We start from the raw sequence: 24,969 nt of genomic DNA on the forward strand, positions 1-24,969 counted from the left end.
ATTCAAATATTAATGACTGTATAGATTCGGGCGAACATATAATTTAAGCCTTTTCGAATCCCATCTGCCTAGTTTCATAATCTTTTCATCGCAAAGACCTAATCTTGATGCTTCAGTCGCGGCTCCTATACGAAATGAGTGAGAGGAGATTTTTAAATTATCCTTTCCAATTTTGACCAAGCACTTTTTAGGACTGCATTGAATTGAAAAACTGAAGCAGGAGAACCATCCTTATGAATGAACAAGGCACCAGAACCTTGTTTTCTTAAGGCCAGCCATTTTTTGATATTCTGTACTGGACAGATAGAAGAATCTGATATACTGCTGAGTTTAATTGTTGAGCCCTTGCCTAATTGGTCCGTTTTTGATTGTCTAATAAAGACCATGATGTTGTCATCAAAGACTTCAACATCCTCGAAAAACAGACCAGAAGGAACGGATTTCTTATATGAAACTAGTTCTCCAACTCGTAATGCTGCAAAAAATGCTAAGGAACAAACATGCTTCAAAAGCGTTTATACACAATAAATAAAGAGCAGAGCACAACTCTTTCAGTAATGAAAAAGAAATAGGACGCCTATCATCTGGAATCGAACTATGCTTTTTAAAACCCTTTAAAAATTGCCTGACTGGAAATAAGCCAGTCAAAGGGGCTCTTCCGGCTAGTTTAAGAAAGAATGATACTCCTGCTAATGTTTTCGAGACTGCTGAATACGATAGGCCTCTTTCAAGCAAATAATCAGCGAATATCAAGGCTGAATCAGAGCGAGGATCACTGTAATTAAAATTATTCGCGTCACAAAAAATTATCCATTTCTTCCATGCTACCGAATAATCGGTCCATGTTCTAGTAGCTAAAGACTTTTCAATGAAATACGGTATCAATCCCAAATCAAATCCCATAGGTGTAGAGGGCAACTTGTTCCTTGTAAATCTGCATCCGGGACCTTTTGGGTAAATTCCGACCACTGGCGACGACAAATAAATTGAGAAATTAAAGGATCCTCAAAGCTGGAAAAAGATGCTTTTAGCCATACATTATGTTCCAAGCATTTTAAAACCAAAGCTCTTAAAATTCTAGAAACCCATCTATTTTTTGAAGATAATGTATTTAAAGAAAAAACTAAACCTTGATTGTTAGAAGAAATTATGATCCTTGAATTCTGTATTAATGAACCCCAAAGATAAATGGCCACAAAGATTGAAAATAAATCTAATAAAGTTTGGTTTAAATTAGCTCTATTAGCAATCCAAGTCTGAGGCCAAAATTCCGCCGACCAATGGGAGAAAAACAATATTCCAAAACCTTTATCCTTGTCTGCAAAAATTGAAAAGGGTATACTATCAGCAGACAAAAAAGCACTCTGCCAACAGGATCGGCAATTAAAATTAGAAAGGAAATTCAGCCAAATCTTTAGATCTTCCTTTGCATCAGAAGAGAGCCGGATATGAGAGCCAGGGGAAGTACGTCCCGCTGTGGCTTCATAAAGGCGCCTTGAAAAAACCCTCCCCATTGGGATAATTCTAAGAGCAAAGTTCAGCATTCCTAATAGGGACTGCAATTCCTTCAGAGTAACTTTATCTTTACTGATGCAGGACCTTATTGCACCGAAAATCCTAGAAATTTTTTCCATAGGTAAGCAGCATTGCATGTTATCTGAATCTATAAGAATACCTAAAAATTCAAGAGACTTACAAGGATATACCGTCTTCTCCATGGCTAATGGAAAGCCAAAATCGCTGCATATAGAAAAAAATCTTTCAAGTAAGTTTAAACAACTTTTTGAATTATAAGGACCTAAAAATAAAAAATCGTACAAATAATGTAAAACTCCAGCCCCTGAAATATCATACTGAACTACCCGATGTAGGAATGATGAAAAACTTTAAAAATAAAAACAAGAAAGCGAAAAACCTATAGGAAGGCATTTATCAAAAAAATATTGGTTATCTAAACAAAAACCTAAAGAATTAAAACTGCTAGAATCGACCGGAAGTAACCTAAATGCTGATTTGATGTCGGATTTTGCCATAAGGGCCCCTTTACCAAAAGACCTAAGAATGTCAATAGCCTCATCAAAGGAAGTATATTTTACTGAACACAATTTTTTATCTATTGCATCATTTAATGAAAACCAACAGGATAGGAAAGATGGTGAATTAATCTGTATGAACCCGGCTCTTTTTTGGGCACGACACCAAGTGGAGAAATCCTAAAATTAGTGAACGGGGGAGAATTAAAAGGACCCGCTACTCCACCAGCTTCAATTTCTTTAAATATTTTCTCTCTAGCAACTCATATAATTTTACTACTGAAGGTAAATTATTAACTATTTCACAACCAAAGCCTTGAAAATGAGGAACAAAAAAACCCTTAGAAAAACCTGAAAAAATTAAATTACTGGTCCAACGGTCTGGGTAAATTTCTAACCACGGTAGCATGTTTTGTAACCTCACTGGAGTCACTGCTTTTTGTATTAATTTCTCTGGAATTATTCTGTTGGCTCTGATATTGCTTTTTGAAGCATTTCGACATTGGATGGGAGCCTCCACAAAATGAACATTCATGGCGAAATCGTCAGTTATTGAGCCATTTACAAGATGTTTCGTTAAAGGCAAAACACACACCTTTCTTTACAGTGTTGTTGTTACCAGTCCTAACTGATGAAGTCCTCTTGGGGAGCATGAGATTAATCCATAGACCAATGTCTTTGCTTCCCCAGCATAGATTTGGATATACTGCCAATTTCTGTCTAAAAGTCTCATCGTATGATAGCCAGGCCATGCCGCCAAAATTACGATATGCTTCCAAAATTATATCAATATGCTGAAATAAACCTGAACAAAAACTCGGGTATTTTTCTCCTAGAACGGCTGAATAAATAGCAAATGCCTGGAGCCAATTGGTAAAGGATCTATGCGCATTACGCCTTTTTTCATCTGCTTCAGGCTTATCGTCTTTTTTATCATATTTGTTCAGCTGTTCTTTTCCGGATGGTATTAAAGAGAAAATGTCAATATAATCCCTATTCCAAATTTTTTCTTTCAAAGAGGCACTTAAATGAAAACCTAACGGTGAAAGTTCGCATGTAAGTGCCTCCTTCAAATGAACTTCTATTAAGCCTGGCTTTAAATTAAAACTTAAACCATTATTAATACTACTTTGGGAAGATTTATGGGGGACATCACAACCTGATGTGCCTAACATTTCACTCAACATATTAAACAAAAGGCTTTTAACAACGTTATGAGGGACATTTTGGGGGACAGACAGGGGGACATGGATTATCTCACCCCTTCCTTTGTCGGCTGGCACTTGGATATTGTCCTGTTGCACACCAGCACTCAAGCCCTGTGATTGGAGCAAGTGCGGCATGTTAACTGCAGCGACGGCATCTTCTTCCTCATCTTCTTCAGCTTCTTCTGCTGAGGCCCTCCAGGATCTAGCTGCAGCTCTATCAGCCCGCAGCCCTGATGCAGTCAGCGAGGGGCGCTCTGGCTGTTGGTATCCCTCGGCTGCCGCAGTGCTTTTTTGACTGCGGCAGCTAGATGTGCCCCCTGCCGTTCCAGGTGATGCTGACATTACCGGAGTTAGCACCGGCAGCTCCGCTCCTCCCTGCTGGCTCAGCTCTCGCGACGGGCAGCGAGACTTCCTGGTTTCTCTCCGCTTCTTCGTACCACTCGTTTCCTGTGCTCAGCTGCTCTGAGGAGATGGCGGTGAGTAAATCACTCTGGGTCTGCGGCTCCTCTTTGCGCTCCTGCTTCTCCTGGGCAGCGGCGGTGATCTTGGGGCAGAAGGGAGGGAAGGCGACGGTCCCTGCATCGAAGCTGCCTGATCCCCAGATACCGGGGCAGATTCTATAGCAGGTTTTATAGCCAGGCAGCTCTTCAGCCAGTCCACGCCACCCTCCTGCTCCGCTCTGTTAATCAGCTGTTGTAGAAGCGATTCCATCTTCTATCTTCTTTTCTTCTGACAGCTGGAATGCCTCACAGCTGGCGATCAGCTGTCTTTTATATCATACAATCCTTCCCGCATTTTTCTTCAAAGCCAATCAAAATCAAGGAAATTTGACTGCCAAAAACCAGTTCAAACCAGATTAATCTGCTCGTGGCTACCACAGCTGACCTGTATAAACACAGTTAACTCTTTCAAAACCAAAAGAAAACAGAATAATTGTACCATAACACAATTGAATATAAGGGTCTGTATTATCATGAGACCCCCCTCATAATGGGCTACTGAGGGGGGGCCTTCAGGAGCCAAGCTGAGCGTTCTTGTATATAAGGGGCTCAGAAGAGATGGCTGTCAGTTGAACAATCTTTTGGCTGACAGCTACCTAATGTGTTATGAGTGGGGGGTTTTACCAGTGAAGATCTTGATTTTGACGTGTTTAGGATCATTATCCATTTGTAGAAGCCATCCTCTTTTCAACTACAGCTTATTACAGATGGTGTTATGTTTACATCAGGCAAAATATATTTTTTTGTACTGTGTTAGCCACGGAAAAATTATTCGAAAAATATTAAGATTTGAGAGTCCTCAGTGGCTGATACCTTTTAATGGTTAACTGAAAAGGTGGTAACAAGTTGCAAGCTTTCGAGACTACTCAGGTCTCTTCATCAGGCATAGTATGACACAAAATCTGAAAAGTCACATATTTATACATAATAGGACACAGAAATAATGCAATCGATGAGACAGGTAACGTAAAGCAGAGCTATTACTGTGGGAGAAAGGTAAACAGTTCTGGCTGTAAATATTGGATTAGTTCATAGATAAGGACTGTGAAAGTTGTATTATCCAGTGATTGAGGTCTGGTCCAGGGTTGTGATGACCCCAAAGCTCTGAGGAGCACATTCTTTAGTTGATGTAGAATGACATAAATCCATGCAACACATTCATTCCTGCTCTGAACGTGTCAAAGGTCACCATTAGTTTATATTCCCAAATTTTTCTGTCTCCCTGAGATTTGAAATGACCTTTTGGAAGTGGAAATGAAGAACAAAGACAAAAATATTTAAATAATAAAAATATGGGAGGAAGAGAAACCAATCACAAACTAAAATGTTTTTATACAAATGCACAAAGCATGGGCAACAAACAAGGAGAATTGGAACTATTAACGCAGGAAAAGAAATATGATGTCAATGGAATCACTGAAACTTGGTGGGTCGATACACATGATTGGAATACAAGGCTAAAAGGATACAACTTATTTGCAAGAAACAGACTTGATAAACGAGGAGGAGGTGTCGCATTGTATGTTAGAAAAGCGTATATCTGCACAGAGATTGAAGCTTCAGAGACTGGGAGTTCTGTGGAATCTGTTTGGGTAAGAATACAAGGAGAGAACAATGGAAAGGACACCATTGTAGGCATTTACTACAAGCCACCTGGGCAAACTGAAGATATGGATGAACTCTTTATGTATCAAATTACCAAGTTCTCCAAATAATATGACGTAGTGGTCATGGGAGATTTCAACTATCCAGACATTTGTTGGGAATCTCTCTCAAGTAAAGCTAATAGGTCAAGCAAATTCTTATCCTCTCTTGCTGGCAACTTTATCTTCCAAAAGGTAGGGGAGAAAACAAGGGGATCTGCTACTTTGGATCTAATCCTTATAAACAGGGAGGAAATGGTTGAGGAGGTAAAAGTGGCTGGAACCCTAGGAGGCAGCGATCATGCTATTATAGAATTTTGGATAACTAGAGGAGGAAGACATGTGAAGACTCAAACTTCAAGGTTAGATTTCAGAAAGGCAGATTTTAAGCGACTCAGAAAGAGAATAGGAGGGATCCAATGGCTGGATGTCCTTAAGGACAAAAATGTCCAGGAAGGATGGGAAATTTTAAAAAATGAGATTCTCAAAGCACAATCGTTAACAATCCCGAAAAGTAGGAAGAATGGGAAGCATTTAAGGAAACCAGGATGGATGAACACAGAAGTTAAACACATGCTAAAAAGAAAGAAAGAAATGTTTATCAAATGGAAAGAGGGAGGCATATCTAAAGAAGATTATAATGCAGTCTGCAGAACCTGCAGGGCACGTATCAGGTTGGCTAAAGCTGACAATGAATTAAGGCTTGCAAGAGATGTCAAAAGCAATAAAAAAGGATTTTGGGGGTATGTCAAAAGTAAACGAAAAGTCAAAGATGCTATAGTATTTTTACAGGATGAAAATGGTGAAATGGTAAGAAAGGATGTTGAGAAGGCCGAACTTTTTAATTCCTATTTTGCATCTGTTTTCTCTCAGAAAGAAAATGTAACATTAACTGATCTTCACTGTCCTATTAAAGGAATAGAAGAATCCAAGTTATCTGTAAACAGAGAGATTGTGAGGGAATATTTAGCTAACATAAATGAGTTCAAGTCTCCAGGTCCAGATGAATTACACCCCAGAGTACTGAAGGAGATCGTAGAAGAAATTTTAGAACCACTCTCCATAATCTTTGAAAATTCTTGGAGAACAGGAGAAGTCCCAGAAGACTGGAGAAGAGCAAATGTTGTTCCTATCTTCAAAAAGGGGAAGAAGGTGGACCCAGGGAACTATAGGCCAGTGATTCTGACTTCTATACCAGGAAAGATCTTTGAACAAATTATTAAACAACATGTATGTAAGTACCTGGACAAGAATGAAGTGATTAACCAGAGTCAGCATGGGTTTGTAACTAACAAGTCATGTCAGACTAACTTAATTTCCTTCTATGACAGAATCACTGACTGGGTGGATCAGGGAAATGTTGTAGATATAGTATACCTTGACTTCAGCAAAGCATTTGACAAAGTATCTCACACCATCCTTATTGAAAAAATTACCAAGTATGGAATGGACAAGGCAACTGTTAGGTGGATTCATAACTGGCTTAGTGATCGGACTCAAAGAGTGGTCGTAAATGGCTTCACATCCAGTTGGATGAATGTCTCAAGTGGGGTACTACAGGGCTCTGTCCTGAGACCTGTATTGTTCAATATCTTTATCAATGATTTAGATGACGGAATTGAGGGTAAACTGATTAAATTTGCTGATGACACAAAGCTAGGAGGGATAGCTAATACTAGCGAAGAGAGAGAGAGGATTCAAAAAGACCTAAATAAACTGGAGCAGTGGGCAGTAACTAACAGAATGGTTTTTAACAGGGAAAAATGCAAAGTACTACATCTGGGCAATAAAAATGAAAAAAGCATATACAAAATGGGAGGAATAGAGCTAAGCAACAGTACATGTGAAAAAGACTTAGGTATACTAATAGATCATAGACTGAACATGAGTCAACAGTGTGATGCAGCAGCAAAAAAGGCAAATACAATTCTGGGATGTATTAACAGAAGCATACAGTCTAGATCACGTGAAGTCATTATCGGAATTTACTCCTCTTTGGTCAGACCTCATCTGGAATACTGCGTCCAGTTTTGGGCACCACATTTTAAAAAAGACATCGACAAACGAGCAAGTTCAGAGAAGAGCGACCAGAATGGTGACCGGTCTGCAAACCATGTCCTATGAGGAACGGTTACAGGATTTGGGAATGTTTAGCTTGCAAAAAAGAAGACTGAGAGGAGACCTATTAGCTGTCTACAAATATCTCAAGGGCTGTCACATTGTAGAAGGATCATCTTTATTCTCATTTGCACAAGGAAAGACTAGAAGCAATGGGATGAAACTGAATGGGAGGAGACACAGATTAGATATTAGGAAAAACTTTTTGACAGTTAGGGTGATCAATGAGTGGAACAGGCTGCCACGAGAGGTGGTGAGTTCCCCTTCAATGGATGTCTTCAAGAAGAGGCTGGACAGACATCTGTCTGGGATGATTTAGTGAATCCTGCTTTGAGCAGGGGGTTGGACCAGATGACCCAGGAGGCCCCTCCAACTCTACCATTCTATGATTCTATGATAATACCAATAATTTCATGTCTGTGATGTTGTGATCAGGGAAACAAAAATGCTTGGCCACAGGTAGATCTATTTTTTCTTCTTTTATTGTGTGGCGATGAGAATTCATCCTTGTCCTAAGTTTTTGCCCTGTCTCCCCTACATACAGACCCCCTGATGGACTTTTGGTGCATAGAATTAAGTACACTACATTAGGTGTGATACAGATGAAAGTACCTGGGATCTTGTAGTTCTGATGTGAGTTGGGTATCTTTATCTTGTCTGTGGTCATTATAAATGGATAGGTTTTACATTTTTTCTGGTTGCAGGGAGCTTCTGACAATGATGCTTCTTAAATTTGGGGGCTGCCTGAAACACAGAACTGGAGGGTCTGGAAATATGGATTGTAATCGGGCATCTTTTTGTAGTAATGGTTGTAGTTTCCATGCAGCTCTCCTTAGCATCTCCAGATTTGGATTTTAGGTGACTACAAGAGGCACCCGGTTGCTTTCTTGTTTAGTTTTGTAATGTAGGAGATGATTCCTTGATATTCTGGTGGCTCTTGTAATCTGGTTCTCTATTGTTCTTGGATGGTAGCCCTGATTCAAAAAGGTCTTTCTGAGGCCACCAAGTTGTTTGTCTCTATCTATAGGGTTGGAACACAACATCACAGACATGAAATTCTTGGTATTAAAAGGTAATTTCAAATCTCAGGGAGACAGAAAAATTTGGGAATATAAACTAATGGTGACCTTTGACACCTTTAGAGCAGGAATGAATGTGTCTCATGAATTTATGTCATTCTACATCAATTAAGTATACAGATGATAAAGGTGCCATTAATCACCGCGCTCATCCATGAAAAAATGTATATATATGCCAGAGATGGATAATGTTCCCAGCATTTATTGGAGACTGTAAAAGCTATAAAAGACTACGTGCTTCGTTGACATCCCGTCCACTTCTTCAGGTACATAGCTGCTACTTGTTACAACATGGAAGGTATATATACACACATGCTAGCACATGGAGTGAAGAAAAAAACTGCCAAAGCACCCCTTGGCGCCAAAAAGAGGAAAAAAAAAAAAAGGAGCGAGGGAGAGAGAGAAAAAAAAAGGGGAAGGAAATCTTGGAAACACATCTAAAATCATAAAGCACATGAATATTTGCTCAAAAGGAGAAAGGAAGTACAAAGTAATTTAAAATATTTAGAAATTAATTAAAAAATATTTTCTTTTAAACACAATAAAATATGGGTCTAATATTAATCATGATGAGCCATGGAGGGCTAGAACTTAAATACTTGCTCAAGTTGCTGTGTGCAGTCCCTCGAGGAACATAGCCTGCTACGCTAGGGTTCCTGATTTGTTTTGTCAGCTGAAAAACGGAGCTGTAAGAGTGGTGAGAGGTGTGGCGCCCAGGGGATGGGGACTACTCGGAGCCCGGGCCTTAATGCCTGGTCTTGGGGGACGTCGCGGTGGTCGGCTCCCGGGCCCGTACCCTGGGGTCTCTCTTAAAAAAAAAAGGGAAATTGAAATGTCAAAGTTCGTGACGCCACCTGTGGTGTCTGGTGAGGATCACCAGCGCTGCGGCAGTCCACTGAGGCCGGTGTTACGGCAGCTTTGATGGTGTAGCTCCCCACAGGTGGAGCTAGGCCTCAGGGCAGTGATGTTTGATGAGGTGCACGATATGGCGGTGACCCAGCCGGGTCACAGGAAGAACATTGGACACACAGACACGGTTTGCTTCTGTACCTTTTACTGGTGGAAATGCAGGTACCATCCGGAGCACTGTAGGGTGAGGGGTGCACTGCAGGACTCTCCCCAGTGGGCAGGTGTAGGGCCTCCTGTTTCTTCGCCGCTTAGTGTTAGTCTCTGGCCTGCCTGGAGCTAGGCCTAACTTAGTCTCTGTTCTGCACCGGCTGATCCTGTGGTAGGGCCTTCTGTTGGAGTACACACTCCCTGGTATATGGGGGCCTCTGTAACTCCTGACCCTGATATAACAGTCAGAGTTTGGTTTTCCTGAGACCTGTAGTTCGCCAGGGGTTCTGGTTGTCTTCTGCTGGGTATAAAGAATCCCAGCAGACTCGGACACAGTGTCCGGTATATGGTTTCTGGGGTGAGCAGGCAAAGCTCCTCTGCCCCCAATGCTACTCACTCCTCTAGCCTTCGGCCTACTAGGGCCCTCACTAGGCTATACACACTGGCAGTTAGGTGGCTGCCTCTTCTGCTGCTCTCTGAGCGTCAGCAATGCTCCTAGCTCACTAACCTGAGCTGCTTGAGTCTGACTGAGCTCCACTGCAGACTGACCTGTTTCTCTGTGTCTCACTCTGCAGGAACTAGCTGTGAACTCCAGACTGTTCTGTCTCCACTCTCTTCCTGAGGAGAACTCACTCACAGACTCTCTCCTTCTGTGTCTGAGCAGAAACTGCTGAATCACTCCACCTTCCCTATTTATATCTCTATCCAAGCTCCCTCTGGTGGTCTGAGGTGGAAGGTGGAGGTGTGTGTATGCTCTGAGGGCCTCTTGTGGAGAAAGCCTGAAATGCACCCCTCCAGGATCTGTGGCTCCATGCACAGCAGGGCGTCACAAGAGGCAACTGGAAGGCTATAATGTGGGTGGTGATAACAGGATTGTGGGTTTGGGGAGAGGTGGCTATATGTTGGGTATTGAAAAAGAACTGGGGAGGTGTAAAAAGTGACTGCTGGAATTGTCAAAGAAAAACTTCTGTGATTTTGTTTAACCCCTGCGGTTTAAGGGTCTGCTGGAATTCTCACAGAGGTGAGCAATTTCCCTTTTATCTTTACTGCTGTCTATTGGATAACAGCGCTATTTGAGCTCCTTTCTTTGCTTTCTTTACTTACATCAACTAAGGAATGAGCTCCTCAGAGCTTTGGAGTCATGATAACCCTGGAAATCTCAATCATTAGACAATAAAACTTTCACAGTCCTTATCTATGAACTAAACCAATATTTACAGCCAGAACTGTTTACCTTTCTCCCACAGTAATAGCTCTGCTTTACATTACCTGTCTCATCTATTGCATTATTTCTGTGTGCTATTGTGTATGAATATGTGACTCTTCAGATTTTGTGTCATACTATGCCTGATGAAGAGACCTGAGTAGTCTCGAAAGCTTGCAACTTGTTACCATCTTTTCAGTTAACCATTAAAAGTTATCAGCCACTGAGGACTCTCAAATCTTAATGTTTACATCAAGAATTTGTTGAAATTTCTTTGAATGGTGGGGCGTGGCCTGGCTATGGAGGAGTGAAGTTGCATGGTTGTCTACTCCCGTCCCTAGACCTGCTTCAGGGCATGCCTAGCACTTCAAATCAGGCCAAAACACTCCCAATGCCGGCAAAAAAGAATAAGAATATAATGCAGACCAGTGTGAGTACTCAGTGGGCCCCTCCAACAAATATTACACGCTACCTAAGAAATTGCAGCATCTGCCTCTCCTGCAAGAGTGGGATCTAAGATGGCATCGGCTGTCCATGCCCAGCGCTCCTCATCTACTGCATCGGAGGTCCAAAGCTCCTGGGATAAATGCTCCCCCACATCAACATTAGCAGAGCGGACGATACCTTCATTGGCGGAGGACGCGGACCTGGCTTCCCGGACTTGGGGAGATGCGGGAGGCCTCGTTTCTGCTGCGGGGGATCTCCCTCAGTCCAAGATGGTGGATCCCGGCTTTGCACCTTTGGAGCACAGGTGCGTGGTAGAGGATCACTTGCTGCCCCGGCCCCTGGACAAACCAGATTGGGCAGTACTTATCTCTGCTGCCGGTCCAGACCTGCAGATGCCCCAGTCACACACTGATGCCCGGAGCAGTGTTGAGCCACCCCCGTAGTGTTCGGGTTCGGTTCATCGAACACCGGGATGTTCGTGGAACTGTTCGTCGAACACCTTAGAACACTGTCGAACACCGTCGAACACCATTAAAACCAATGGCAGGCAAATAAAAACAAATAGAAAACACCTTCAAAGGTGTCCAAAAGCTTACAAACTGCTCAGAAGACACTCTCTTTAAAAAATCCGGCCGGCAATTCAGCAGCGGTACACGACAATTTAGAACAGAAAGAATAGAGCATCTCACATCGATTAGATAGATAGAAACATGTCAGTCACATATAAAAGAAGTACAGTGACAGTGTTGGTTACTGTACTTGTCATATAGTGTTAAAGGATTTTTTTTAAAAAATAATAGTGTTTTCATGCACCGTCTCTTTAAAAAAGCCGGCCGGCAATTCAGCATCAGTACCCGACAATTTAGAATAGAAAGAATAGAGCATCACACATAGATTAGATAGATAGAAACATGTCAGTCACATATATAATAAGTACAGTGATAGTGTTGATTACTGTACTTGTCATTTAGTGTTAAAATAAAGGATTATTAAAAAAAAAATTGGCGTGGGGTTCCCCGTAATTTTAGTCTCTAGTGGAGGTTAAGCAGACGGCTGGGGCAGATGTTTGAAGCCTGGGAATAGGGTAATACCCACGGAGCTTCCCAGGCTGCTAATATCGGCCCCCAGCTGAATACCTAGCCTTTACTAGCTATTAAAATGGGGGACCCCCCAAAAAAATGACGTTGGGTGCCCCATATTTTAATAGCTAGCAAAGGCTAGGCAGACAGCTGGGGGCTAATATTAATATCCCAGGAAGGGTGCCATGAATATTGGCCCCCTCCCAGGCTAGAAACACCAGCCGTCAGCCTCCCCAGAAATGGCGCATCCATAGGATGCGCCAATTCTGGCACTTAGCCTCGCTCTTCCCACTGCCCTGTAGCTGTGGCAGTGGGGTAATAGGGCTGGGGTTGATGTCAGCTTATAATGCTAGCTAACATCAAGCCCAGGTTAGTAATGGAGAGGCGTCTATAAGACACCCCCATTACTAACCCCATAGTCAAAGTTAAAAAAAAAACACAAACACCCAGAATAATGTCCTTTAATTGAAATAAACACACAATTTTTCAATGTTCTAAATTAAACCATACTTACCATCACGCCCATTCCAGCTGAAGCCAACGATCTCCTGCAATAAAAATAAAATAATAAGCCAACATCATCCTTACCTTTCCATGGTTCCCAGGACGGCTTCAGCTTTGCTACATTCACATGACAGGCTGGATCGCAGCCGAAAGCTGCCATCCAGCTTGCCATGCCGCAGACACTGAGAATATCAGATCAGTGAGGGTCCAGCACCGTGCACATTCGCTGATCAGCTGTTTCCCCGTTCGTGACGATAATGGAGAGATACCCCTTATGAATGCCCTGGAAAAATTTGTGACGTTTGAGGTGCCACATTAGGATGGAAAGTTGAGCTGTGCCCTTTAAAGCATTAATGCTTAATGCACTATGTTGCTGGTGACATAACTGAATCAGAGAGCAGCATAGGGTCAGCATTAGAAATCGCGAGCATGCCCGTGGACACGTGACGAAGCGCATTGAAGACATTATTTCATCCGCTATCAAAAGCATATGTCATAAATGTTTGATAGATGCAGGTCCCATTGCTGAGATCAGGGACCCACATGTAACTCAAGAACGATCCCGTTACACACTGTCCGAAATGGAAAGGTGTCTGCGCATGTGCTGCTATCACCATTCATTTCTATGGGAGCTCTGAAACTTGATGACTTTGCTTGGTTTGATGTGTGTTAGTCGTTGTGGGTGTATACGCTGTATATTACCAGTGTAAGCCTGTCCTGCCTGTCCATGTAGGTGTTAGCACCCGCATGCCTGTCTCTGGCCATCGGTATGGTGGAATCACCTCCAGACGTCCCACTATAGGACATAACTTTTTTGTAAATAATCTGTGTATGAAATGACTGACACAAGGCAACATTACAATAATAAGTTTGTTTAAAGCATTTGTATTTAATGATGAATTTGATTCCCCTCGATAATATAGTGCTGACATAGTCTGTAGCGCTGTACAGGGACAACCATCATTCATGTTAGGGACAATTTGGAATAAGCCAATTAACCTATCAGTATATTTTTGGAGTGTGGGAGGAAACCGGAGAACCCGGAGGAAACCCACGCAGACACGGGGAGGACATACAAACTCCATGCAGATGTCCGTGGTCGGATTTGTTTCCACCACCTGAGTGCTGCAGACACCAGTGCTAACCACTGAGTCACCGTGCCGCCCGAGAAATGGTGGAAGACTGAGATGTGACTTTCCACTAGTCTTCTGGATGACATCATCTGTGTGCTGCTATCTTGGCCGAGCTGATGATCGGACTATCGATGGAGCTGGATGGTCGCTGATCTTCTCAGGTTGGAGTTACTAGAACCAACTTGTTCTCACAGTAGCCGCACCCAAACTTCTCGGTGTCGAGAGAATCCGTCCAACGTCCGACTCTGGAGTGGAAGATAAAGCTTATTAAAGATATTAAAGACTGATCCTAAAGGTACACACACATCCAACATCAATGACAGAGCCCCTTCATATTGATTGCAGAAGTCATGAAGCAAGCAGTGGTAGTAGCACATACACCCACGACCAGTATCAGTCGCCCGTCTGTCCATAGTTTATTTGAGTCGTATCTTACCTGTACTGGCACCCTGAGCATTGGTACACCACCGGGTAGTGGTACTCCCAACTGTGGAATACAGTAATGGGTGGAAGGTCAGGGTGGATCTGTGCGACCTTCTCACAATACTGCTCCCATAGTTGGTGATGGGCAAGTTCTCCATTGCCATCGATGACCCAGCAGGCAGCATGACACATCTCATGGATCAATGTGTCTCGGAGTCGTTCTAAGGACAAAGCAGCATATAATAACAACCAGGAGTAAAGATGTGGGGAAGATTTCACCACAGCTAATCTATAAATTGTACCGGATGTGACGACTACCTGCTGAATCGCAGACTTTATCCGATAACTGGATGATGGCGTAGCGGTCCCCGTTGTTCTCCAGGAATCCAGTGCGACCAGCTGTTTTACGCAGCCTTTTATTCCAGCTGATGTCCATATATGCAGGAAGCTACAGAGGAAGTAGAAATACAGAATATAGAGGTATATACTGTATATAGTGGATACACTAACCCTAGCTCTAACCCTCTATTCACTATCCCCCACATCACCCCATACCTACAGAATATAGAGGTATATACTATATACACTGGATACACTATCCCTAGCTCTAACCCTTCGCCTCGTATCACCATATACATACAGAATATAGAGGTATATACTATATACACTGGATAAACTATCCCTAGCTCTAACCCTTCGCCTCGTATCACCATATACATACAGAATATAGAGGTATATACTATATACACTAGATACACTATCCCTAGCTCTAACCCTTCGCCTCGTATCACCATATAAATACAGAATATAGAGGTATATACTATATACACTGGATACACTATCCCTAGCTCTAACCCTTTGCCTCGTATCACCCTATACATACAGAATATAGAGGTATATACTATATACACTGGATACACTATCCCTAGCTCTAACCCTTCATGCTCGTATCACCCTATACATACAGAATATAGAGGTATATACTATATACACTGGATACACTATCCCTAGCTCTAACCCTTCATGCTCGTATAACCCTATACATAGAGAATATAGAGGTATATACTATATACACTGGATACACTATCCCTAGCCCTAACCCTTCGCCTCGTATCACCATATACATACAGAATGTAGAGGTATATACTATATACACTGGATACACTATCCCTAGCCCTAACCCTTCGCCTCGTGTCACTATATACATACACAATATAGAGGTATATACTATATACACTGGATACACTATCCCTAGCTCTAAACCTTCATCCCCTATAACCCTATTCCAAGCTGTGTGTTATAACTGAATACCTGGTTCTCAAAGACGGTCCTGTTATAAAACTTGTACAGACGTCGTACCAGCTCCTGTTTGTTCTTATGGAAGTCGGTGACATATTTGGATGTGGGTGAAGACAGATTTCTCAGGAAACAGTAATTGATGGGACGCTCCTGTCTCCTGGGAACAAAGCATCAAAGAGGATCACTCATCACTACTGGATATATACTAAGACCGTACACGACCTGCAGACACACAGCTGACACCTTATCTGAAAATATGCTAATAATAGCGCCATCTAGCGACCAGATAACATGAACATGACCCAGATAAAACGGATATATAGGAATACATTACCTTGCTGTCTCCTCCTGCACAAAGCTGAATCGGGGAGAATTGGGCTCTGGAGAAAAGAAGAAACATCGTCATTTACTTCTGTGTCGTTCAGTTTTCCTAATGAATAAAAATCTAATTTTCTTATTTTACAGGAAGGAATTTATGATCCTTCCAGATGCTTTATTACATGCCTGACTCTATGTATAGCAGGTGGGGACCAGAGCCACCATCTTCATCTTCAAGGCTCCTTGGAGACCTTGAAATAAGTGGATGAGACTGAAATAAAGAAATATAAAGACCATGAGAATGAAGGAGTAGTAGCGATACAGTGGCATAATCACAGAAGGGGGCGTCCCCTGATCTCCAGTAGACCCCCAGAGCCGCAGACAGTGCTGGAGAGAAGTGAGCGCTCACCTGATGGAGATTCTCATCACCGCTGCTGTCCTCTGTGTCGGACGCAAAAACTCTGCGGCATTTTTTATTGACCAGTAACTGGGAAAAGGAAACAATAAAAAGTAAAAAAAAAGTCTTCAAAGTTCCATAATTTCAAATAGACAACATACTCCAGAATCCGCCACTCACCTGGTCATCAATACCGCTGCTCTCTGTAATAGACTCAATAATAAAGCGACGTTTGCGCTTATACTCAGACATTTTGCTCACTCAATCAGAATTGCAAAAATATCCTCACTCCACAAATTCTATAACCCTCAGTGGAGGAGGCCGTGAGCAGAAGTTTTATCAGTTCTTCATATTGTGACTTCATGACTTGTGTGACATCAACATTCTAGAACTCTGATATTGTGACATCGCTAAGAGCAGTTGTTCTGATGGATGTACACATGTAGATAGAAATATTTATAGATATATTTACAACCCCAATTCCAAAAAACTTGTGACGCTGTGTAAATGTAAAGAGAACAGGAATGTAATGATTTGGAAATCTCTTTTAGCCATATTATATTCACTGCAGAACATAGAAATCAGATCAGAAGATATTAACTGTTCTGAGGTCGGATGAATAAAAATATGAAATTATTTATGGAAGCTGTGGACGTCTTGTCCTGCAGACTGCAGAGCTGAGGGACCATCCAGCTTGTTATCAGCGCTTAGTTCCTGCATCTCTGATGGTCTGGGGCTGCATTAGTGCCTCTGACACGGGCAGCTTACACATGAAAGGAGTGATCAATAATGAGCCTTATACAGAGGTGTTGCAAAAAGCGGGATCACCTAAAAATAGTCAATGTATATTAACATACAAGCCAAACAAGACATATTAAAAATATTTAAAAAGCACAAATGACAAATTTTCCAGACCGCAGCTCTATGCTAGGATCTACCCTGTCTGTCAATAAGGTAATTTAGGAAACCAAAAGTTGATACCACCTTAATAAAGGTATATTATAATGTGCCCCAAATCACAGCTATACCAATAATATGAAAATTGTTATATCTATGACCCAGGTGGCACAAACTTCACATTTACCTTCACCCTGTGTGGCTATTTGCTATTGTGCCGGCAGGAGGATTTTTCTGCAACTTTTCTGACTCTATCATACAATTGTTGTATACACTTCTCTTTATCATCTTTTATTTTGTGCTTTTGTGCATTATTTATTGGGCGTGTATATCTTTAACCCACTATGCACTTTAATACTTGCCCTTATTTTAGGACCTGGGTCACTGATGTAACAATTTTCATATTATTGGTATATTATACAGTAATATATCTGTATTAAGGTGGTATTAACTTTTGGGTTCCTAAATTACCTTATTGACAGACAGGGTAGATCCTAGCACTATAGTGCTGTGTCTGGAAAATTTATGTTACAGGCTTACAGCCATTTGTGCTTTTTAAATATTTTTGATATGTCTTGCATGTTAATAAGCATTGACTATTTTCAGATTTTTAGGTTACCCCTCTTTTTGCATACTTTTTTTCTGTGTATTTGTTGGATCTTTTTTTGCATATTTTGGCAAGACAATGCTAAACCACATACTACATCCATCACAGCAGCATGGCATCGAAGAGGAAGAGTTCAGATGAAGAACCGGCCGCCTGCAGTCCAGACCTTTCACCAGGAGAAAACATTTGATGCATTAAAAAATAAAAAATCCAGCAGAATTCCCAGACTGTGGAGCAGCGAGAATCTGAGATCAGACAAGAATGGGACATTTATCTTTTCACCCAGAAAAATGGATGATTTTCATCAGTTTGGTGGTCAGTTGTGGTCTGTACACCATCCTTCTTTTCCATCAACAGTTATTATCATTCACAAGACCAAATACAGTTTTCTAGGTTAATAATGGAAATGTATCCATAAAAAAATGGAAGCTATATGGATGATCTGTATGGGATCTGTTTTTTTGTGCACCTTTGGACTTGAATGGCTTACTCTCATCCATTTTAAGGAAGAACCTATGCGTGCTATGATTTTTTTCACTTGCTTTTTTCACACTTATCTAAACAGCCCAATGGAGCTAGATCTGTCTGTGTCTAGTTCTGTCAGTTTTTTCACGGAAAATACTGGGACCGACAATACAGTCACATGAATGTACCCTACAGATGATGTTGGAGGAGAGAAGGAGCCTGCATGTTGTATTTCCAATGGTAGCTCATTCTGTTTTCCAGCAGATAAGCCGCTGCCAGTGGAATCTATTAGTCGCTCTCATAGAGAACACAGGAGCCAAGCTGAGCTTTCTTGTATATAAGGGGCTCAGAAGAGATGGCTGTCAGTTGAACAATCTTTCAGCTACCTAATGTGTTATGAGTGGGGGGCTTTACCAGTGAAGATCTTGATTTTGACGTGTTTAGGATCATTATCCATTTGTAGAAGCCATCCTCTTTTCAACTTCAGCTTATTACAGATGGTGTTATGTTTACATCAGGGAAAATATATATTTTTGTACTGTGTTAGCCACGGAAAAATTATTAGAAAAATGTTAAGATTTGAGAGTCCTCAGTGGCTGATACCTTTTAATGGTTAACTGAAAAGATGGTAACAAGTTGCAAGCTTTCGAGACTACTCAGGTCTTTTCATCAGGCATAGTATGACACAAAATCTGAAGAGTCACATATTTATCCACAATAGGGCACAGAAATAATGCAATAGATGAGACAGGTAACGTAAAGCAGAGCTATTACTGTGGGAGAAAGGTAAACAGTTCTGGCTGTAAATATTGGTTTAGTTCATAGATAAGGACTGTGAAAGTTTTATTGTCCAGTGATTGAGGTCTGGTCCAGGGTTATGATGACCCCAAAGCTCTGAGGAGCACATTCCTTAGTGGATGTAGAATGACATAAATCCATGCAACACAACAACTTAGGACAAGGATGAATTCTCACCGCCATACATTAAAAGAAGAAAAAATAGATCTACCTGTGGCCAAGCATTTTTGCTTCCCTGATCACAACATCACAGACATGAAATTATTGGTATTAAAAGGTAATTTCAAATCTCAGGGAGACAGAAAAACTTGGGAATATAAACTAATGGTGACCTTTGACACCTTTAGAGCAGGAATGAATGTGTCGCATGAATTTATGTCATTCTACATTACCAGCCTTTTATGAACTGCACTACCCATAGTATTGCAGGTGGGAGACATGATAGAGACCAGACTCTTATTACTGCTATTGCTCTGTGGAGAGTTAACAGTAGTAGATATGCGCATATTAATTACATCCTTCTGTCCATCTTTCGTTCTATTGTTAGTATTTGACAACGTGAGTTGTTTTTTGCTATGTGTGAATGCAGGTGTGCGGTTGTAAGTCTTTTTATTATTGTTCTTATTCTTATGGTAATAACTATTAGAGAACATCCTTCCTTTGTGGGGAGGAGGATAGGAACCCACTGTTCTCAAAGGATCAGATGACTGATCACTGGATATGACCGACATTTTAGTACTTGAGGTAGTGCTAGTTAGTCCTTTGTAATCATCCCTATCTCTCTGTAGTTTTTTTGCCTTTTTGATGATAATTTCAAGCACATTCTGTAAAATACTTGTTGCAATATTGCTATCAATCTTTCCAAACACAGGATGGGTTTCAAATGGTAATAGGTTATTAGCGATATCAAATATTCTATTAGTAATTGTTAGACATATTTCTGACCTTTTTGTGTGTATGCTTTTTAGCAGATTGTGCATACACGTGTCCAAAATAGTAGTCCATTCCTTATTAAATGGTTTGTCCTCAGGGAATGGTGAGGGAATTGTTATTCTCAAACCCCGAGGACATAGTTTCTCCTCCATATAAATCCTTAGAAAACGAATGTCCAGGTCGAGACGTAGTTCATCTTTAAGTGATTCCTCAAATTCATTAAATAAATTCTTCATAGTGTTGGTGTCCTCTTCATTGAAGTCCATTGAATTTAAAGTGAAAGATTCATCAGAGTATGGGATAGTGATTCCTATGGCTTGTTTAATAAGCCGTTCTCTGGTTGACATGCGTCTGTTAAAATATTCCATGTTAACGGTATGGATTCGCTAATGCTGCTCCCAAATTAACCAAAGTGCGCTGCTGTCCCCAGCTCAGTTGGCAATAACTCAAATAATTAAAGAAAGGAGCGCAAGTAGCACTGTTATCCAATAGACAACAGTAAAGATAAAAGGGAAATTGCTCACCTTTGTGGGTTGTGAAATGCACAACTCATGAGAAAGTATATGCTGAGGTGCTGCAGCAGGCACAGGTCCCTTGGGATCTTCGAGTAGTCTAGTATACAGATGATAAAGGTGCCATTAATCACAGTGCTCCTCCATGAAAAAATGTATATATATGCCAGAGATGGATAATGTTCCCAGCATTTATTGGAGACTGTAAAAGCTATAAAAGACTACGTGTTTCGTGGAAGTCACGTCCACTTCTTCAGGTACATAGCTGCTACTTGTTACAACATGGAAGGTATATGTACACACATGCTAGCACATAGAGTGAAGAAAAAAACTGCCAAAGCACCCCTTGGCGCCAAAAAGAGGAAAATAAAAAAAGGAGAGAGAGAGAGAGAGAAAAAAAAGGGAAGGAAATCTTGGAAACACATCTAAAATCATAATGCACATGAACATTTGCTCAAAAGGAGAAAAGAAGTACAAAGTAATTTAAAATATTTAGAGATTAATTAAAAAATCTTTTCTTTTAAACATAATAAAATCCAGGTCTAGTATTAATCAGGATGAACCATGGAGGGATAGAACTTAAATACTTGCTCAAGTTGCTGTGTGTAGTCACTCTAGGCACATAGCCCGCTACACTAGGGCTCTTGATTTGCTTTGTCAGCTGAAAAAAGGAGCTGTAAGAGTGGTGAGAGGTAACTGGAAGGCTATAATGTGGGTGGTGATAACAGAAGTGTGGGTTTGGGGAGAGGTGGATATATGTTGGGTATTGAAAAAGAACTGGGGAGGTGTAAAAAGTGACTGCTGGAGTTCTCAAAGAAAAACTTCTGTGATTTTGTTTAACCCCTGCGGTTTAAGGGTCTGCTGGAATTCTCACAGAGGTGAGCAATTTCCCTTTTATCTTTACTGCTGTCTATTGGATAACAGCGCTATTTGCTCTCCTTTCTTTGCTTTCTTTACTTACATCAACTAAGGAATGAGCTCCTCAGAGCTTTAGGGTCATCATAACTCTGGACGTCTCAATTACTGGACAATAAAACTTTCACAGTCCTTATCTATGAACTAAACCAATATTTACAGCCAGATCTGTTTACCTTTCTCCCACAGTAATAGCTCTGCTTTACGTTACCTGTCTCATCTATTGCATTATTTCTGTGTCCTATTGTGTATGAATATGTGAATCTTCAGATTTTGTGTCATACTATGCCTGATGAAGAGACCTGAGTAGTCTGGAAAGCTTGCAACTTGTTACCATCTTTTCAGTTAACCATTAAAAGGTATCAGCCACTGAGGACTCTCAAATCTTAATGCTAACATCAAGAATTTGTTGAAATTTCTTTGAAGGGGGGGCGTGGCCTGGCTATGGAGGAGTGAAGTCGCATGGTTGTCTGCTACTGTCCCTAGACCAGCTTCAGGGCATGCCTATCACTTCAAATCAGGCCAAAACACTACCAATTCTGGCAAAAAAGAAGAATATAATGCAGATCAGTGTGAATACTCAGCGGGCCCCTCCAACAAATATTATCCACTTCCTAAGAAATTGCAGCATCTGCCTCTCCTGCAAGAGTGGGATCTAAGATGGAATCGGCTGTCCCTGCCCAGAGCTCCTCATCTCCTGCATCAGAGGTCCAAAGCTCCTGGGGTAAAGGCTCCCCCACATCAACATTAGCAGAGCGGACGATACCTTCATCGGTGGAGGACGCGGACCTGGCTTCCCGGACTTGGGTAGACACGGGAGGCCTCGTTGCTGCTGCGAGGGATCTCCCTCAGTCCAAGATGGCGGATCCCGGCTTTGCGCCTTCGGAGCTCAGGGTCCGTGGTAGAAGATCACTTGGTGCCCCGGCGCCTTGACACACCTGATTGGGCAGTACTTATCTCTGCTGCGGGTCCAGACCTGCAGAGGCCCCAGTCACACACTGATGCCCGGAGTTCCCCTGAGAGGGGCTCCTTCCCTGCATTATTACTTTCTTCTTCCCCTGGCTGCTCAGAGAAGAGCCAACAGGATGACTCATTACAATGTGAGGCATTGTGGAGAGACCTCAGAGATCGAATACGAGCTATTCCAACAGGAGGGACATGGAGAATTATATGTCTAGACTGGAGTCCTCTTACAGGGCTGAAGCAGCCTCCATTAGAGGGGACATGCAAGAGTTAACAGAAAAAGTGTCTTCTGCTGAATCACATACAGCATCCATCACTCAACAAGTAAATTCTGATGAACAAACTTTGTCTTCTCACTCATACCAACTGGAATACCTAACAGATTTGATAGATGATATTGAAAACAGAGGAAGGCGCAACAATATTAGGATTAGAGGACTTCCAGAGACAATTGAACACCATGAACTGGATGAGACACTACGTCATTTGTTTAACTCTATCTTGAGTCTGCCCTTAGAGAATGAGCTGGAGCTAGATAGGGCTTATAGATCCTCTGATGCGACAAAACCTCATGGTGTGACTCTATTTTATATCAAGAATATCCTATACAACTCATGTCTGATCTATCGCGCCACACACTACAGAAGAGGAAGGCATTAAAGACTCTATTAGAGGTTCTGAGACAGCAGAACATTCTATACTCTTGGGGTTTCCCTTTCTGTCTACAGGTCCGCCATTCAGGGGCTTTACATGTGATACGTTGCCCTGGAGACATTCCGGCTTTTGTTACAGGTTTGGGGATTCCTCACGTATCTATACCAACAGAGGATTGGCCGAGTCTCCCGGGAGGCCCCAAGTCGGATCTCAATCCAGGACCATAAAGAGAGACAAGAAACAAATCCAGAGAAGAATTCAGGAGAGGGAACAATGGAAAACATATCCCTCACTCCCCAGATTGAATTGTCTATTACAAATGGATCCTGTGGTCAATACGCTAGCCTTCAGTGCTAGTCAATCTTGTGAAAGATATTAGAGTGTTATATTCCTCTAAAATGTTTTCAGCAATGAGTATAGTTGATATTACGAATAATTGATTTATATGACTGGCTCTCAATAATAAGATTTGATTATATTATGTCAATAATATTCCGTTCTTGGACAGTATGGATATTATTCCATAAGGATATGTGATATACTGATTCAACTTTTAATATAATGATAAGTAGATGCTAATCTTTGACAGCTTTTGGCTGCTTTTCTATCATAGGTTTTAAGACAAAATGGTATGGCCTGATGTCTGGTTTGGGGGTGGGGCTCCCCAGTAGAAAGCCCATCATCCCAGGGGGGGTTTACACTCTGCTGTGCAGGTGTAAAATATACTTATTTCCCCTCATCAGATTGTTTTTCTTTCATTTTGTTATATAATTTTGTTTTGGTTTTTATTTTATATATCCCGTAATTTCTTCTTAGTTTTCTGTGTATTTCCGTTTCCCATCTTGCCCCACTCCTTTCGTTCCCCTTGGTAATCATGTCCTCTGTTAATGTAGGCTCACTGAATGTAAGAGGCTTTAATGTCCCACAGAAACTTTCACAAATTTTGTACTCTATGCACAAACAAAGAGTCCAGGTTCTTATGTTACAGGAAATGCACTTTAAAACTGGGCATATGCCTGTTTTTGGAGATAGGTATTACTCTCGGTGGTTACACAGCACTAATCTGAATTCACGCTCTAAGGGTGTATCCATAGCCATACACAAGTCGTTGGCCTATACTCTCATAGATTTTCTCATTTATGATCAAGGCAGATATGTGTTCCTCAAACTCAAAATAGCAGAATCAACACATACAATAGCAAACTGATACCTCCCTAACAAAGATCAGATCTGCACATGTAGGTCCTTTTTAACGTCCCTCTCTGATTTTGCAGAAGGAGTTCTGATTGCAGGTGGAGACTTCAACTTCACATGGAATCCCTCCTTAGACTCCTCCTCAGGAAAGGGTGTCATCCCTCTGAGACAGCTTCGTTCATTGAAATGGGTCATCCATGCCCTCAGGTTGACAGATGTTTGCTGCATTTTAAATCCTCAGGGTAAGGATTATACATATTTTTCTCCTACCCATGGCTCATATAGTCGCATTGATTTCGTCCTGTTGAGTCATCACGCTCTCTCTTGGAACCCATCTGCTACAATAGGTGACATATTGTGGTCTGACTATGCCCCAATCTTCCTATCTATTTCCATTCCCTCCTACAGTGTCCATTTTAGGACATGATTAGATATCAAAATCAAACATCAGAATGATGTCAGTTTGAGGCTAAATACCCTGTCTGAGAACTGATTTTGATAAGTGATTCTGACAAGTGATTCTGACGAGTGATTTCGACGAGTGATTCTGACGTGATTTTGACGAATGATTCTGACGAGTGATTTTGACG

Source organism: Phyllobates terribilis, unplaced genomic scaffold (assembly GCF_046119375.1).
Source record: "Phyllobates terribilis strain yellow unplaced genomic scaffold, ASM4611937v1 Scaffold_3__8_contigs__length_932513732, whole genome shotgun sequence".
Taxonomy (NCBI): domain Eukaryota; kingdom Metazoa; phylum Chordata; class Amphibia; order Anura; family Dendrobatidae; genus Phyllobates; species Phyllobates terribilis.